Here is a 6,000-nt window from a genome sequence, read left to right on the forward strand (position 1 = left end):
GAAGTTGTTGCAAGCTTAACAATATAATCAAGAATATAATACGAAGACCTAAATCGCAGCTAGTCATCTGTGAACCAGACCAGTTGCACTAGGCGTCAATGATTTGTGAAAGGAATCTGAGTATTATCATTAGGAATATTGTTAAGTGAGGATTCGTATCTGAAGATGAAGGTTATATGTTTTATACGAAGACTCGGAGAGAAGACTTAAAGATAGGACAACTTTGGAATTGCAGTGCTCTACAGAAACTAAGTCAAAGTGATCACTACCTTATATTAGGAGTCACCATGATCAGTATATTGAATGTCAGAAGCAATATCCTGGAAATACAGTTCAATATTTTAGTACAAGAACTGATCTTGACTTGGTACGAGTCTCAGGGAAGAAACATGAGCAGAAATAAAATTCTAAGTGCATGTATGCACCCCTTGGTCGCTAGTAAGTATGCATGGGAATTTTTCAAAGTCAAGATTTCTTACTATGACTACTGGGTCGCAAGTAACTTGCAAGTCAGGAATTTTCTACCGCAAAACACCTTACTAGGGAGAAGGGTCGCAAGTAACTTGGAAGCTATAATTGGCTAAGGAAAAAAATCCTACATTGCTCCACTAGGTCGCAAGTAACCTTGCTCTAGGAAACTAGGTCGCAAGTAACAAGTTCATGCCTAGAAACTAAGTAAAAACTCCTCTCCTTGGTAAAGAAGGTCGCAAGTAACTTGATACAAGGGGTTATCGTCGCAACTCCCTACAAGGAGTAGAGGTCACAAGTAACTCCTTCCCTTAGTAAATGAGGTCGCAAGTAACTCTTCCCTTGGCCAAAGGAGTCGCAAGTAACTCCTAGAAGGAGATTATGGTCACAAGTAACTTGCTAGGTTGAATTTGACTAAGGCAAAATGCACTCTAAGGCTTCATGGTCATAAGTAACTTGTTAGGTTGAAAAATCTCTAAGGCAAAGCCTCCAAGCTTCCCAAGGTCACAAGTAACTCTCAGTCACACTTCATTGATTACATTTAATTGTTTTATGTGGTAAATAAATGGCCACACATTTCACTTTGAATATAAGTTTACACAACAGAAGCTGAATAAAGAACTAAGTATTGTTCAGTGTTTTCATCTTCTTCTCCAACAAAAAAATGAGAGGTGATAAAACAACAGCAAAAAAAATTTAGAGAAACACAAGAAAATTATATATCCGTTTAACTTCTCACCTAAGAAACATTATAATGCCCGGTTTAACTATATATTCTTAAGGGCATTATAATCGTTATCCGGCAATTGTATCCTTAGAAAAACATAAAGATAGATCATTGTATATGATTTGATTTTTAAATCTTTGTAGTAGCTAGGAACTTTGTTATTCTTATATTGTAGCCGGTAAATTTATTTACCGGAGTGTAGCAACATCCTCGCGGATTTATATATGAATATATTTCCCCGAATATCTTGTGTTCGTTATTTTAATGTCCTAAACACTATTCACCTCAAGAACACGGAACCACTAACCGAACGCTAAATTATATATCCGCAAAAAATTCGAAAGAATTTTTTAATTTAATGATTATCGTATTCAACCCCCCTTCTACGATACTTCGGGACCTAACAATCGGTATCAGAGCTTGTTAATCGATATACAGATCAGATCTGGTGTGTTAGCCCAAACAATCAAGTTCTCATATTTTTGAATTTTTTTTAATTTTTAAAAACTATCAACATTTGAGATTTTTGAATTTTAAATAATTTGGACTTATTCCCGAAATATTTCTAACTCTCAAAAATTCAAAATTTGTGGAGTTCAAAATATTTCAAGCCAAAGGTTCTCAAAGGATTGGTGGACTCAAGATTCCTCCGAGCGTTAAAGATGATTTTAATCTTTCGAAGAAAACAAAGACCATGTGTTATTCAGACGAAAAATTCCCAAACACGAAAATTTTAAATAATGGTTTTCTTATTCCAATGTAGCTAATTTCAAGACCTACGGAAGAAAATTATGGAATTTTCTCAAAGGTTTACTCCATAGGATGCCACTAGATTTTCAGATGAAGGAAATGTATGAAATTTCTACGGGAATAATTTTTCTCGAAGATTTTAAAGACAACTCTAATGATTTCAGATTATACAGTCACACGGTGGTTTGTACCAATACTACGTTTATCCGGGAATTACAGAGATCAGAAAGGCAGGATTTGTGGAGGTCAGAGAGAATAATGGGGACATGCAAATATCTCAGTTACATGCATTAAAATTGGAACCTCGGGACAGAATGTAAGAGTTACTGTAGCTGAATCAAAAGAAGTTCAGGTAGAAGTACTTGAGGGACTGGACGTCAGGGTAGTGTTTCACATGTCAGGGAAGTTTAGTCGCATCAGATTCACAAGGAGTACATAAGCTATATCCAAGGATCAAGCCTATCTATTCTGTAGCGGAGACTTTTACAGATTCAGTTCAATAGGTGATTACAAGACTGAGATCGGGACATAAACAAGATTTGACAGTTATAGTTGTGACAAGATATATGCATCAAAAAACTATTAGGGGTTTTGCTATAACAGAACAAGAATGTTGACAAATAAGGATGAGTAGGGATTTAGTTGACGAGTTGAGATAAAGGTGGAATGTTTTCTTAGGGAAACAGCCAATCAAAACTTATAGTGCATATAGAAAGAGTTGGGATGGATCAGATGACGAGAAGGAAGATCATGAATATCTTGCTTTCATAGCAATCTCTGAAGATGATCTAACTCACATATCTCATGTTTCAATTTCTTGAACCACTACAATATATTGCTCTTAATATTCAATGCATGCTAAGATCTTAGTGTTTAAATATTTAACACTCGCACAAGCATGATAGCATCACACATAGATAATGCTGAATTAGTTCACTAGATTATTTTTCTGGTAACTAGGATTGGTGTTTAACTTGTGCATGTTATATTAGATGATCTTAAAATATGTGTTTGGATATTTGTTGAACATGATTTATTGCTTTAGTGAGATATATGTTTTCCAGTACTTAAGACCTTTGTTTATGCTTATTTGCTATATCCTATTACAATCTGATATATTCAATTAATCTGAATTTTTTGTTAAGATTTATTAGTTTATAATTGGATTGAGATAGATAGAGGAGATACATCAACATGATTGTACTAGATATCTTTAATTATTTATTTGTTAATTTTGTTTGTTCCATATCATGCCCGTCTTGCTTAATTCTTATGTGTAATATTTTAGAATGAATGCCATGTATTCCTAATATAATGCTTGCTTATTTTTATGCCATGAAAGTATCTTTTAGTACTTGCATTAATTATAGAAAAAGCATGTTTAGGATTATAATAGGGCAAAGACTGTTAGTCCTCCTTATGTAAGGTTGAAACCATTTTTCCTTATCCTAGAGACAAAGTTTTCAAAGGTATTAAAATGGAGAAAATGGTCACTCAAAGATAAGAATTAGCATGATAAGGTTGCAACTGTTGTTATCTCTATTTATAGTAAAATCTCTAATCCATCTGGACCCAAAATGATTAGTTGGGTACCAAGAACTGTTAATCCATTTATGAGTGCAAGACATAACAGGTTAATTGATTCATATGTATTCTTGGTATTTGATACTCAAGGCATATGATAAAAGAAAGAGCCTCATAATCAAATGTGATAAAAAAAGCTATTACGTCAATAATCTTTGGAGATGACAGCAAAGGTTTTCATCATGGGACAAGCTATACAGAAAAAGGATGTCATCATACATTCAACAATTGCTATCAATGAAAATTACTAATCATTGGTGTCACTGATAACAATTGAAGCATCTTTCTTGCTGAAGAATCAAGGCACAAATCCTCTTATCAGACATTTCTACATCAAAGGACAAAATGTCAATTCAATGAAGGATTAGTGTCTCATCTGAAGCAGGAAGGTTAAGAAGCTTGCTCTGGTTAAGAGTAAGGAAATGATATGCTCGTGGCTAGACTGGAATCTCAGGAAATGTGAATTCAATGGTTTCTACTAGAAAGCTTCATCTGACAAAAGTTTAGTTATAGCAATAGAAGCTCTCACCCTTGAACATCAACTCAAGGAACTCTTTTGTAAAAAAGGGGTTAGTGAGAGGATTGCCTCATCTGGAATTCAGAAGGATGATAAATGTGAGTCATGTCAGAAAGAGAAGTCAAAGACAACATGACATCAAAGTAAAGATATACCTTAGTGATGGTGGTTGACTACTCTTATTAAACAAAGTTGTTGTCCGTGCGTTCTCAAGACAAGCCATCACATATGGTGATTGATCACATCAAAGAAGATCAAGCTGGAAGTAACTGTAAAAGAAATGATCTTGTGGTCAGATAGTGGGACTGAATTCAAAAAGCAGTTCTGATTAATCTCTGTAACATCAAGAATATTTTGAGACATATTCAGCACTAGGTGCTCCGTGTCAAAATAGAGTGGTACAAGGGAAGAATCGGAACTTGATTAAAGCAGCAAGGACAATGTCAAGCAAATCAAGACTTTCTAAATGCCAAAGGGCTGAAGCAGTCAATACAGTTATTCACAAGTAAGATCAAGCCTTGATCGAGATGTATACATGAAGACCGCTAATGAGTTAATGGCCAACAATAGCAAACACTGGATAACCTGAAAGTGTTTGGAGAGAATGTTCTACAGAAGCAAATAATTAAATATTTTCAGTTGTTTGAAGATCTTGGAATTTACAGCTAAGACTTGTAAGGATATTCTTCAGGGCTACTCAGTGGAGTCTACAACCTACAGGCATTTGTGGTTGATCAACAAAAGGTGATAGACAGTCTAAGTGCATAATTCAATAACTTTATGCTCCAAGCTGTTAAAGGTGAAATTAATGGTATTGATGATTCATATCCAAGTAGTAGAATGGCAGTGTATCTACACAACTCATTACTTCAATGAGGCCAATCAGCACAGGTAAGGATTTTCAGGAAATCCCAGCAATAACTTAGAGGGAGCAATAGAAGGATCAACTAGTCAGACACAACATCACATTGAAAATCAGAGGACACTAAAGAACAAATCTGCTGAGACAAAGGGTTTGATGTCAATATTATTCCCAAAGTCCAGTTCTTAAGTGATCCAGATGGTGGAGTAATGATTAGAAGGACTACTGAGTATGAATGATTATTTCTCTAGTTTTATATCTGAAGAAGAAACTAAGAAAGTTATAGAAGCTCTGATAGATCCGGATTGATTGGGTGATTGCAAAGCAAGATGAACTCAATCAGTCAGCAAGCAAATTGTAGGGAAGCTGGTATCCAAACCAAATGACAATTTTGTAATTGGTACAAGGATAACCAGAAGTCAAAACTGGATGAAAATGGCATTGTTACGAGGGACAAGGCCAAACTGGATGCTAGGTTATTATTTGGAAGCAGTATCTAATAAAAAGCACCAGTGACGAGACTTGAGGATATTATGACATATCAGGCACCTGATGCACATTCAAACTTGTAATTGGACTCTAGTAGATGTGTACACGTGCACTTCTGGTTGGTGAGTCAAATGAGGAAGTCAATGTACAATAGTTCATGGATTTTGCAGTTACAGATCTATTGGACTATGTATATCTCTTATTCACAAACTCACTTCAGGATGGTATGAAATGGTACCTTACTCAAGAAATCGTCAAGGACATGGTATGACACTCTAACTGAAGTTAAAGTTAAATATGAACTAGTAGAGTCGTCATATTAATAACTCTCTTATCATTAGGCATGAATATAATGTTATATATGTGTAGTGATATAATGATAATGTTATATGTTGGTCTACTAACAAAGACTCGTGCAAGATTATTTGCTAAGTAATTGCAGAGTAGGTATGGAGGATCATGTTGGAAAAATTGCATTTCTTTTTAGAATTACTTCAAGCAAGCCATTAAAATAATTCTTTTAGGAGCTCAAGCTAGCCAAAATAACAATTTTTTTAGGAGCACAAGTAAACCAAAGGAATGATGGCAATACAAGTAAATTAA

The sequence above is a fragment of the Apium graveolens genome, chromosome 6 (assembly GCF_009905375.1).
Source record: "Apium graveolens cultivar Ventura chromosome 6, ASM990537v1, whole genome shotgun sequence".
Lineage (NCBI taxonomy): Eukaryota > Viridiplantae > Streptophyta > Magnoliopsida > Apiales > Apiaceae > Apium > Apium graveolens.